Source organism: Canis lupus, chromosome 4, assembly GCF_048164855.1.
Source record: "Canis lupus baileyi chromosome 4, mCanLup2.hap1, whole genome shotgun sequence".
In the NCBI taxonomy this organism is placed as follows: Eukaryota; Metazoa; Chordata; class Mammalia; order Carnivora; family Canidae; genus Canis; species Canis lupus.
This window is the reverse complement of record NC_132841.1, coordinates 65,057,420-65,071,762: the sequence shown is the minus strand read 5'-3', so window position 1 is coordinate 65,071,762 and position 14,343 is coordinate 65,057,420.

The following is a 14,343-nucleotide window of genomic DNA, read 5'->3' as shown; positions in this document are numbered from 1 at the left end:
ATTACATAGAAACAAAAATTTATACTAAAGTTCTGTCAGATATGAAATTTGAAGTTTTTTCTAAACAAGGTTAGTGTAATTTTCCCAAGGCAGTATAATGATTTGTAGCCCTATCTCAAGTTACAGGAACAAAACCTCTTAAAAGACAATAGTTACTATAATTCAATTTAATTGAACCATAAGCCAGCATAGGCCATTTTGAGAGCTCCGATTAATTAAGGTATTTTATAAATTAGAAAAAAATATGTGTACATTAATTCCAACATTGTGATAAAGTCAGGAAGAAAACTTATAATTCATTTAACCCCAAATTATCAAACATACGCATTTACCCAAGGATTTCCCATTATTAGAAGAATTACTGAACTTTATGTAAGTGAAATAGAAAAACCTTTCAACTTTTGTTGTAAAGTAACAAAGTCCTTAGCATTTTGTGCTCTTCTTATGCACCTGCCTTCTTTTGCTTCTATCCTCTCACAAAGCAACCAAGTTCATTAATTCAACTGAGAACTAAACCTCAAAGTTTTTGTTCCTCAGAACTACAGTTCTGCAAATCACCTGTGTTTATGTAAATAAGCAAATGAAAGCAGCTCCATTACATTTAAGACTTGTTTACCCTAATTCATTCATTTTCCTCAGAGATAGTAAAATATAACAGAACTTGTTCAAAATATATTTACATCATACAACAAGAGGTCCTCTTTAAATTCTGGGCCAGCCATGATTTTCTCCCTATTTTATTAGATGCATTTTTGTGCCATTTATTTGTAGTCCTCATCCAGCCAGATTGTTGGTCAAGTTAGGGACATAATTATTGAGGTTAAGTAATTCTTATAGTTGGTATATAGAACATTTCTTGCATCTTCTTGTGACTCATTTTTTGCATATCTGTGAGATTCTCCTAGTTCTGTTTTTTGTTTTGTTTTGCTTTTGGGGTATTTGTTTGTTTGTTTGGTTGGTTTTGGTTTTTGAGAGAAAAGAGAGAGGAATGAGTTTCCAGAAGACTCAACTGGAGTCTGAGTCAAACGCAGAAATTTCCACTACAAAATGTATTGGGGCTCACTAATGTTTGGTTTCTGCAAGCCATGCAAAACCCTCTTAAAAGTTAGAACTTTCCATTTTACAAACCATGTGAAATTGCCTTCCTTAGCTATTGCTACAGTAGTGACTCAACTTACATGAGCATAAGAATCACTTGGAAGGCTTATTAAAATATATATTTCTTGGCTTTCACTGGGCAATATGTGCTTCAGCAGGTAAGGTCCAAAAACTTAACAAGTTCCCAGGTAATGCTGGTACACTGGACGACAGACCATTTTTGAGAACTCATGTCCCAGAATGTTCGATAACTGACCAATTTCTGTGCCAAATTAATCTGCCAAAATTTCATGAGAGAGAGAGAGAAAAAATGAAACAGTAGTTACACTTAAAAACAGACCACTTTAAAGGCTAAGTAAACTTTCTTCACAAGAATGAAGGGAAAACTTATTTCGCACCCACAGAAAGCTTTAAAATCTAATTCATATGCCAGAAAGAAGCATAGAATGCCAAAATTTACTGACCCAGATCTCAAAGGGAGATGAGAGTCTCAGAAGTTCTCTCCATTCCAATGGGCACAAAAATTTTGAGCTTCTGTTATTTTGCAAAAATTAAAAACACAGAGGATGCTAGAAGGTATCATCAAAGTCTTCAATACAAAAAGACCAAAAAAGAAAAAGGAAAAAAAAAATATTAAGGACTATCTCCTAGATTCCCCAACACTTTCACCCAAGAGAAGATGTCTCCTTAATATTACCCAACAAAATCAAAGAATAAATTAATATGGTAAAAATTTGTTATTCTTGCTTCCTTGAAATTTTATTAAGAATTTCAGGGTAAAACAAACAGAGGGTTGCTAGAGGGGAGGTGGGCAGGGAGATGAGTTAAATGGGTGATGGGTATTAAGAAGGGCACTTGTTATAAGCACTGGGTGTTGCATGGAGATGATGAATCACTAAATTCTACACCTGAAATTATTTATTTATTCATGAGAGACACAGAGAGAGGCAGAGACATAGGCAGAGGGAGAAGTAGGCTCTTCACAGGGAGCCTGATGTGGGACTCGATCCCCGAACTGGGATCACGCCCTGAGCCAAAGGCAGATGCTCAACCACTGAGCCACCTAGGGGTCCCTCTATACCTGAAATTAATATTACACTGTATGTTAACTAACTGATATTTAAATTAAAACTTGAAGAAAAGAAAAAGAATTCCAGAGTAAAAAAAATCATCACTTTCCAATCTTGTTTTCCTAGGTGCAAAAATAAGGATGAATGGTCATGAGTTCTTCAATTGCCTCAACGGAGGCTGACCCTTTTAGTGATATAATGGAGGATAAATTGGAACCAATGCCCCCAGGGTCACAAAAATAGGCTGTGCAAAGTGGTTCACTAAGCTTTCTTAACAATTTGCAAGGAATTTATATTTGTTTGCCCTTCATAAAAACTATAATAAATTCTATAAATGTAATTTGACTTTGCCACTTCAACTCATATAAACAAATTGCTTTACTTACTTATTATACCATGAGAAAGTTCCCTCAAGTCAACAAACAAAAATTAAAACTGTTGCAAAACTGTGTAATTTTTACATATAGGTATAAATAATACATATGTGTGTGTATTTTTGTGTAGGTGTGTGAACGTATATATGTGCATATAACTAAATTCTACAAGTCATTTATTTAATCATTCTCCTACTGATGGAAATTTACCAAGGTCCCAAATTTTTCCTACAATAAACAAAGTGGCAATAAATATTCTAATTTTCTGGAATATGTCTACTTTCACACTGGTGTTTTAATTTCCATAGGCTCAAGTCCCCAAAAACTGCTAAGTCAAGGGTTGTTTTTTTTTTTGTCTTTAAAAATAATAGCAATAATTATTGCCTTATTACTTCACAGGAAGGTTCCAATTCAGATTTCCACCAACAACATATAATGTTGGTATCCCTGAATCCTCACCAGCACTGAATTTTTAAAATATAGTCTAATGGAACAGAAAAAATTAGTTTGCTTTTCAATTTCAAATTCCCTGATACTACTGAAATTAAGCATCAACATTACTCCTTTAAAACACAAATACTGAAAACATGTGTAATTATAATAAATGTCAAGACTCTAGCAGCCAAGAGCCCTGGTAAATTAAATATCAGAATTCCCAAGCGAACACAGCACTAGCTGTGGAGCTGGGAAATTCTTATATAAATCCTAGCTCTTTCACCTACTAGTTTGTAAATGTGGGCAAGTTGCTTAACTTTTCTGTTTTAGTCCCTATGATACTTAGTTGGACTAAATCATCATCCTTATTTCTTGAGGTATTATGATAATGTCAAGGAACAACCTCTGTTGAAGTGGTTAACACAGATCCTGGCACTCAGAGAGCAATAATAAACATTGGCTAGGATTATGAGGATGCTTACCATCTTCTGATATGCTTTCACTGCTTTTCTCCCTAGGATCTTGAGTGAAACGTGGTTATAGAACAAAGCACAGAATGATGTCAATCTGATGACCTCAATGCATTCACATTTGAAATACCTTAAAATATTTTGCTGGCAAAACAAAAGATACCTCCTATCCTAAGAGGCATGATCCTTTCTTTAAGCTGTATAGGCAAACAATATTATAAAGTGAAAACAGCAGCACCAAAAACAAAAATAAAAACAACTAAATGAAACTAGACGCAAGAAAACACATCCACATAAGCCTTCCTAGTGAGTTCATGAAATTCCTAATGGTGAGATGGTAATGTTTTAAGGATTACAATTTCTTCACAAGTGACTAGGTGGCCCCTGTGAAACCATGTTATCAGTTCACCCACTCACCTCACTGTTCCTCTTTCCAGTATTTTTACATCTTTATCGTTTCTGTAAATTCACGAATTCTTTCCGACATTATATTGTTATACTTTGAGCCATTTTTGTCAGTTTTCTTTTTTAAGATTTATTAATTTATTTGGAGGGACGATAGAGGGAGGGAGAAACTTAGCAGACTCTGTGCTAAGTGCAGACCTGTTGGGGGGCTCAATCTCACAACCCCGAGTTCAGGACCTGAGCAAAACCAAGAGTTAGAGGCTTAACCAACTGCGCCACCCAGTCACCCCCATTTTTATCAGTTTATGATAAACTTTCTCAAATGGTAGTTTGTCTTTGTTTATCCTTGGCTGATTCAAAGCACTTGGTATAATTTCCTTTAAGTGGTCTCCTCCCATTTCACAACACTGCATTATTTTCAATTAATTCCCAATAAACTCTTAATTGTCCATGCTCTGTTAGAGTTAACAGTCAATCCCTGTTTAAGCTAATGGTTTCAACTTCTTCAACAAACAAATCTTTCATGAAAGCTGCTGACAACCCAGAGTATTAACTGAGTCTAGTTTCATTATTTCTCACGTTCCTTAATCTTTCTCTCTCTTATTCTTTGGGAAATAGTCATAGCATCTGGTGCTAGTATATGACATGTTAAAACCTAGAGAACTCAGTTCAAGGAGTCAAACTACTCTCCTTAAAACTGATATGAACTGCTTGTATACCAAGCTTCAGATGACAAGACCATAACTTGGGTAGTGGTACTCTCCAGCCCATTCTCAACCATAAGGCAGAAAACAAATACATCTGACAATATGTGATTTCCCTTGTATCTTCCATGAGCACCAAGAATCAGAAGCCACTGTTGTATCAGATACAATGACACAATCTTTTTCAATTGGGATTAATTTTTCAAAATAGAAAAACTTAATGGTTATTTTTATTATAAAAGTAAATGCACTTATCATTTGTAAAAAGCACAAAAATGTCTAAAAGGAAAACGGAAAAAATTACCAGAGGTCTTACATCCCAGAGACAATCACTGTTAACACTTAGAAGTAAAATATCCAAATATTTGGATAAAATTATTTCCCCTCCCCAAATACTAGATTTTATTTTGAATAACCTGTGTTTCACTAATTATACGTAGCATGAAATAATGTCATCCCTTGACAATATAAACCAATCCATTATTTTACCTTGCTAGCAAGATAAATTTCATTGCATTATATATATGATATACCATGAAATATTTACTGAGGCCTCTGGATGGGAATTTAAGTTGCTCATAATTTTCTGATTATAGTTATAAACATTATAAATGTAATCTTTGCAAAAATATTTTTTCTGTGTTATTTGTGTAGGAAAATTACTAGAGGGATAATTGCTAGATCACAGATTTATAACAATTTAAATTTCAAGATATTGGGACTAATTGTCCTTCAAATTATTGTACAGAATTGTATTTGAGTTTTTCTCCCTTTCACTAGAGCCAATCATTTCAATTTTTGCCAAACTCTGAGATAGAAAAGAAAAAAAATCCAAACAATAATATACAAGGAGATTAATAGGTAGAAAAAGAAACACACAAATGACCAAGAGATGATCAATATCAGTCCAATCAGATTAGCGAAACTTTAAAGAATGCAATAATATTCAGTGTTAGCAAGTGTGTATTAGACATTCTCAAATGATACTGGTAGGAATATAAACTAGGGCCTTGTTTTGGAGGTTTATTTGGTCACAGCATTAAAGAATATTATATTCCACAGCACTTTCACTGAAGAATTTATCACAGAGATAATCTTGAAAAAATACATAAACCAAAATGTGTTATTGATGTTAGTGGCAGCAGATTATTTAAATAAAGCATAACATATTCATACAATGCAGTTGTAAAGGTAGTAATATCTTGGAGATCAATTATTTAAAGAACCACCAAACTTTCATGATATATATGCCCATCAAATTATTATGTAATGTTATTTGTCAATTATATTTTAATAAAGCTGGGGAAAAATATAAAGCCTAGGTTTTGAACATCCTTTTGTATAATTCTAAAAGATATAGCCATATTTTCTCTAAACTTGTTTAAGATTTAGATTCTATATAGGGGATATATCTTAAAGTAATTTTTAGAAAGATGTTCAAGAAACCATCAACTGTCAATGAGTGAGCCAACAATGTGGTTTCATAGGAGATATCTATTCATCTAGAACCTTCGGAGGAAGTTCTAGATGTCTGGTGGTGCAGGACTACAGGAGGAAAATTTAAATTTTATTCTTAATCCATGACTTCTAAAAAGTTCCCTGTTACCTTCCTACATCCTTCCATAAGGACTGTTTATGTTCTACAGTAACTATTTTCTCCAGAAAAACCTTATAAAGTAGATACAAAAAGTGGCGTACAACTTTTGGGTCAAACTAATTTCATGTAATGAACAAAATTGTGTAATATCATTTTTCTCAGACCTTTTTGTGATCTATCAATCCACTGAGTTAAATAGCTGAAATCACTCCCAAAACAAATCCTTTTGCAGTCAGCAAAATGAAGCAATTACATGAATAAGTTTTTCCACTTGGCCTATTTTTCTGCCCATGGTTATTAATCAGTCTCACTGACTACATTTTCCATTTTACATCCACTTTGAGGCACTACTCCAGGTGGCCAAACATTTCACATTACGTAAATAAAATAAAACCTTTGCCCATTGAGCAAATGGATGTACTTCATATCTAACTCTTCCAGCCTCTCTCAAATCATTCAGAAAACACAATATGGTTTCTATAAAAGGATACTCAAGATTTTCATTTTATTTGGCTAACTGGAATTTCTTTAAGTGAAATATTACTCCAGCCAATCTTCCCCAGATAGCTGAATTAATTTAAGTTGATGCCCTGTTTTATCTAATGGCTCCTTGAGATCTTTGTCTTGATTGTTTGTTCTTGCTTTGTCTCTTCTGAATTCAAAGTCTGGAGAATGCCCCTTCTGAAACTGCTGTTTTGCATAATGTGACTTTCAGATGACGATTCTTAACCCTTGCTACACATCATAACCACTATTTCTTTATACTAATACTCTAGACACAATCATGTAGAGATTCAGATTTAACTGGGACAAAGTGGGGCCAGGGTAATTTTTTAAAACTCCAAGTGTGATTCTGTTGGGCCCATACATGTTGGCCCTCAAGCAGGGCCAAATTTTACTCTATGTTAATGATACTTCTCTTAAATTTAATCCAGGTCCTTACAACTGATAGATTTCTGTAGGTTGATCTGCCCTGAGTGATAACATGGCTATAACAAATCTACTCACAACATCTATGCCCTTCACAGGAATTCCAGTGTTACAAAGATTAATGGTTCTTAGGCCTGAGATCTTTAAATAATAGTAGTGTTTGTACTGCTCCCAAAGTCTGACGTGTGAACTGGGCATTGAAATACTTTAAATTTTTCCCAAATGATACCAATGTGCAGCCAAGGTTGAGAACCACCATATAGGGCCAAGATACTTAAGACAATCCAATTCCTGCCCTGTCAAATGCAGTATCCCTCTTTCCCAAAGAGATCCCCAGGGATAACAACCACAGGAAATAATCCACAACTATTATATGTACATACTCTTCTGTTTGTTAAACTTTGGCTTGAAAATATTTGTGTTAGAGTTTATTTCTAGAATTCTATACAGGGGCAGTCTTAGGAAAAATAATGAGACTAGAAAATATTTTCGATGGCCTTCTCTAAGCTTCTTTTATCAATTTTCCTCATTTCTCTACCTGGGACCCTCTCATATGTCACAATCTCTGAGGGCTTTGCTCTCAGCTAATTAGCTAAGACATTAGATTTCGAAGGCATGAGATGTTTACTCACAAACATGTAGAGTATTTCTATTTAATAGGACAACCTATGGAAAGATTTTAATTCTTTCCAGGAACACTCTATCTTCTCACCCAATTCATTAGAATAATCAGGTTTCTAGACCAAGACTGAAATCCACAGTTAAAAAGTAAATTCCTGTAATGACTTTTCTACAGTCCTAGTGTGCCCAGGATTTGATTTTAGCAACAAAAATTCCTGAGCAAATGGGGATATTGACCACCTTTCCTCCTGTGTCTCCCTTTCATGACTGGGTCATAACCATGGTGGTTACGTTCTGAATGTTTGTATCCCCTGAAATTTATACGCTGGAATATTAACTCCCAAAGGTGATGGTATAAGGAGGTAAGGCATTGGGAGGGGATTAGGTCATGAGGACCAAGCCCTCAGGATTGGAATCAGTGGCCTTGTGAAAGAGACCCCAGAGATCCTTCACCTTTTCTGCCATGTAAGGACATGGGGAAAAGACAATAATCTGTGAACCAGGAAGCAGGCTCTCTCCAGACACTGCATCTACCATCACCTTGGTCTTGGACTTCCCAGCCTCCAGAACTGTGAGAGATAAATTTCTGTTTTTTATAGCTTATACAATTTGTAGTGATTTGTTATAGCAGCCTGAGCAGACTAAGACAATGATGAAGGTCATAGTGTTGTGGGTTTTTTTTAATTTTATTTTAGTGCATTACTCATTGCTGTTTCTGCATTTTAAAAATAATATAAACTTATTAGGAAACATTGGATTTAGAAAATAATAAAGAATAATACAAAAACCATTGACAGAGTCACTATTAAAACCTTAACATACTCCCTTTCAATTTTTTTCTCCAATAATTGGAACCTATTAATGTCAAAAGGAAAAATCATAGATTCACTCTTGTGAACTGGCTGTCACTTGCATATAGACAATGTAGGACAAACATGAAGCTCAAATCTAGCCAGACTTCCGTTAAGATATTATTTCTTGAGATTGAATAAATATACTTACCAACATACAAGCTTTCTCAGTTAAACTACAATCAGTTATGCTTCCCTAACTTCAACTTCACAGCATTTGGATTGTGAATGATCCAGAACATTTCTTGAATAATTCTAAAGACGGTTGATTATTCCTTTTGCAACTTACTTCTTTCCTTTCAAAGTCAGTTCTTGGAACATAACTATAATTTGGTGGTACTTTTTTGTTTCATATTCATATTCTCTCCCAAAGTTTATGTATATTTCCATATTTGAATATTGTATGTAAAAATGTGTAGAACAATAATGAGATTAATATAGTACATGCAAATTTGTATACTGTTTTAAAAAGTAAATACTGAATATATAAAATAATATTTATAAAATATGTATAATACATCCACTGTAGTAATAAAACAATAGTATATCCACCTGTAAGTTTTAAGACTAGAACATTGAAATACCTTTGAAGCCTGCTTTGGCCCCTCCATTCCCTGCTCTTCTGTTACTTATTGGATCCCAAACTAGTTTTTCTCAGAACACCTCCAATCTACTCTTCTAGTCTATTCTATATTTCAGGAAAATACATTTGCAAGTATCTTTAACCTCCAATTTTTCATTAGGCTAGCCAGTGGGAGGCCCTGGGAAAAGACAAGCTATTATATCCCCATCGCCTATGATATCTCCAGCAAATCTTGTCCCTTCTCTGAGGATCTAATTCCCAACAGATAGCCTCTCCTTCCATGAAGCCCACTTTCCTAGACAATGTTGATCTTAGTTCTAGCAGCTGCCTGAGAATCCAGTCTCTTGACTCTAATAACACCTCATCCCACTTCCTTCTAGCCCCAGGTGTATGACTGGCTTTCTGCTCTTGAGCAGCTGACTCAAAATGCCTGGTTTGGCTTTCATAATCTGAGTAATCAATAATCTGGCTTAAATCACCTCTGCTTGAAAGACCAAGAAGTTTCTGATGTATAGGTGGGCACTAAAAGCTCTTCTATCTCTAGTTTGCAAATAATAATAATAATAATAATAATAATTTATTAAACTTAATTATTTAATTTTATTGAATTCACTTTCTGCAGCTCCTGAGTTGATGATTTGCTTTTCCTCCTTTAACTTGTTAATGTGGTAAATTACATTTATAGATTTTTTCTATTGTTAAAAATCCTGCCAAGACCTAGTTTTCATTTTATAGATCACTGTATAAAAGATAATTTGCTAATTTCTAATGTAGAATTTTTGCCATTAGGTTCATGAAGGAGATTGGTTATAATTTTTCTTTATTGTACATTTCTTGTATAATGTTTTTATCAAGATTATAGTGACTCCATAAAAATGAACTAAAAAGTGTTACTTCTTTTCCCATTGTGGGATAGTTTTTGTATGACAAAAATAATACATTCCTTGAAAACATTTGTAGAACTCATTAGTAAAATTGTCTGGGTCTGATTGTTCTCTTTTTGTGAGGAGAATTTTTAACTTCTAATTAAGTGTCTTTACCAGTAAGAAAATTTTTCAAGTGCTTTATTTCATTTTGAACATTAATAAATTTGAACTATGAAAAGTCTTCAGATATTATTTCCTTGAGTACAACCTTTCCTAATTCTCTTTATTTTTCTTTTGTATGTCTTATCAGATATTGCCTCTGTTTCTTCATCCTACTTCATATATCCATCTTCCTGTCCTCCTTGTGCTGTATTCAGTATCATTTCTTCATATCTAACTTCCAGTTCCTTATTTTATCTTTGACCCTGTCCAATCTAGCACTTAATCTGCCCATTGAGTTTTTAATGTTCATTATATTTTTTATTTCTAAAAGTTCTCTTAAATTCGGTTCGAAATCTGCTTAATACATGATATATATATACTGTTGCTAACTTATGTTACTGGCACACTTCACTGATTTCTTTAAGCATATTCAATTTAGTTTTTATTGTTACATAATTCTAATATCTGAAATCTTCATGAGTATAGTTCTATTTTTATGTTTCTGCTCATGATGCCTATCTCCTCATTAGTTTTGTGATTTACATTTAATCTCACGTTTAATGGAATTTTGTCTGTAATTCTCTGAGACCTGGAATACACAGATTTCTCTAAAGATGCTTTGCTTTTGTTTGGGCTAGGTTCTTAGAGATAACACCAAACTGGGACAATTATAAAATAAATTTCAGCTAGGTTTTCTCTTACTTATAGAGAGTGTGAGAATTTAAACTACAAAATCATGTGAAGATGCACTTATTATTTTTTTCCTCCTCAACCTATCACCAAGTTTGGGGCAGAAAAATGTCCTAATTGCCCCTCTAAGGGGAAGTTATTTTTCCTATGTTATCCTTTCACTGAAATTATAGTCCTTTAGATTTCTGGCTTTAAACAGGTTTCTCTAGAAAATGACTACACTGGGAAGCTCTAGGCTCTGTGTCCCACTCTCCCATATCTTGGATAGTCATAAAAATTGAAAGTCAGGGTTCAGGGACAGCATTGTTTTGTGGAAGTATCTGGTTACGGTGCTTTAATAGTTCTCTGGATTCATATATTCTCCTCATGGTCTTCTTATGGGTATACCTTAATTCCTTGGCGAGTCAGCAATACACTTTAATAAATAGCATATACATTTTATCTGGTCTTTGTGGATGTTATACAGTGTTATGGTGGTCCAGCAAATTAGTCTACCATATTGTTAGTAGGAAAAAAACTCAGCTCTTTGAGAATACTATGTCAAATCATTTTTATTGCCATTAATATTTTTTAGAACTCTGCTTTTGTTTTATTTTATTTTGTTTTATTTTATTTTATTTTATTGTTCATGAGAGACACAGAGAGAGAGGCAGAGACATAGGCAGAGGGAAAAGCAGGTTCTCTGTGGGGAGTTTGATGTGGGACCCATCCCAGGGTCATGATCTGAGCCAAAGGCCAACACTCAACCACTGAGCCACCCCGGTGCCCCTAGAACTTTGCTTTTAAATATCTGCACAGCATTTTGTTACATCTTTTTGTTATATTTAACTAATCTGCCCTCCTTCCCTTTGTTTTTTGGAAATGAAGGTTGTACTCAGCTCTTCATTTTAAATAACATTGCAATAAATACCACTCTACATATGGATTTATGGTTATTTCCTAGGGAATAATTAGTGAATCATGGTAAATGTATAGTCTTGATGCTTGAGATACATATTTTCAAATTGTATCCCAGAAATAATGGTACCAATTTATACTCCAATCAAGCTGCATTTGAAAGTGCCCATTTCACTGCATTCCTACCAAGAAAAACTATCACTATTTTTATACCTATAAATCTGACAAAGACTTTAGAAGGCATCTTATTATTTCAATTTGTATTTGTTAGATTATTAAATTACTCAGCATTTTATTATCTGTTTTTGGACACAATTTAAACATTTTTTCTTATTGTTTTTTATATTAATGCAAACCGTATATCACTACTTTCTTGGTCCAAAATGGTTTCCCAAGCAAAATTATATACTCCTTATTTGTATGTTTTACACTGGATTATTCTTCTTATATTTACATCTTGCAAAATCTGTTAAAATATATATTAATTATGAATGATTGATCATACGTAATATCTTTACTAGGAAATTTTCTTTGGAAACCGAGGATCCCTGGGTGGCTCAGCGGTTTTGCGCCTGCCTTTAGCCCCGGGCGCGATCCTGGAGTCCCGCGATCGAGTCCCGCGTCAGGCATGGAGCCTGCTTCTCCTTCTGCCTGCGTCTCTGCCTCTTTCTCTCTCTATGTCTATCATAAATAAATAAAAATAAATCTTTAAAAAAAAAAAGAAAAGGAAATTTTCTCTGTAAACCTAAATTTCATAAATCATCCTTTAAATAGGTCTATGGAACTTCCCCTAGTTTTAATAATTGCAGATAAACCTTTCTTCCATTTCCTATTGCTTCTGGTCTGTTGCTCTCCCTTTTTTCTTCCAGAAGATAAATAAAAATTCTAGTATCAGATTCTATGATATATTATTTCTTACTCACAACCTCCCACAACATTTTAAGGATTCAAATTGACCTTTTCTCCCATTCTTCTTATTTCAAGTTACCAGTATGTCAATACCTGTGAAATCTCATCAAGAATTTAATAGTCCATACCCTACTGACTCATTCTTTATTTCAATTTAACCTTCCTTATTCTCATTCAATTTTTTTAGTAATATAACTTCTTCAAGCATTTTACCCTCTAACTCATTTCTCCAAATAGCAGCTGTAACCCATACTTGCCCTCATTCAGCAAATAAATAAATTGCACTAACTTTCTTTAAACAAATAATTATATCAATTTGATGATACCAAATCTGATGTCCTCATAAACAAATGAGGCCTTACAATCATGCTCCTTACAAGTGGAGCAAAGTTGGGAATCCCAGGGTCCCTCCTGTGCTTTATTCTGAACAAGCCAAACTTTTTTTTTTTTCTACTATTAAGGGATGTTTTCCCCCATAGTTTTTACTTTTTGTTTAGATTTTGCCCATGTTTCCACTTTTCCAACTTTTAGATCTCTATACTTCACTGCTCAAAAGGGGTAGCATCAGTTTCACTTGGGGGCTTGAGAAGACAGAATTTAAGGTTCCCTTCTGGAGCCATTAAATCAGAATCCACAACTCCTCGGGATCCCAGGGTATTAGTATGTGAAATCCACTTCAGCTGCACTGTTCTAGCAAACTAGAAGACTATTCTATCTCCTTCATATAAGTTGTATGTGACAAAATTAGTAAATCAGGCAAAAAAGATCACATTTCTTAATGAGAAGGAGCAGACACTGGCTATTATTTTTAGTGATGAAATGGGTTTTTCAGTCCCAATTAAAAATAGAGATGGCAGAGACTGAAACCAACATTTTTAATTCAAGGCTTGCTTATGATGCAATTACATTTCCTGAATGACGCTGCTTGAAAAATCAAATGTAGGTTTCTTCTTTCTTCTCCTTGAAGAGAAGGGAAAAAACAGTAGGTTTACAGAACTCAAAAAGTTGCTACCAAAAAAAAAAAAAAAGTTGCTACCGACTTCCTTCACCCCACCATATTGTTTTCTTGTAACATTGCACAGAGCCAGTTAGAGTTCAAAAAATGAGGTCTCCCAATTCTAAAACAAGTTAAAAGACCTGCTGTGATTTTATTTCAGAAGTTTTATCGAATACTATTTACAATTCTTTTCTTTTTGCTTCATTAAAATCTGACTGACAATATTTTAAAACTTCCACTTTATTCCCAATCGGTAGCCTCTCTTCTTCTGATCAGCTTTTTATATATATATATATATATATATATATATATATATATATATTAACTTGAGAAAATGAGATTTTGGAAAGTATACTCAAACTTTGTGATGCTGAGATTTTATATTTTAAAAGTGAAGTTACTCTCCTCTTGCACCACAAAAAGTACTCAAGACAGCTTAGATTACATTTAAATGTTCCTGGATGAAATACGTTTGGTGACTGAAGGTGATTGTTATACAAACCATGTATTTTTCCATTCCAAATTAAAAGAAATGAAAGAAGATGACAGTTTAAACTAGTATTCCTGTTTCAATATTACAAAAATTAGGAGCATCCACCTTCTATTATATTTACAAGTTCCAAGGCTTCTCTTTAATTAGAAATAAAATAATTGATGAGTAAATAAAAGGTGTGTGTGTGTGAT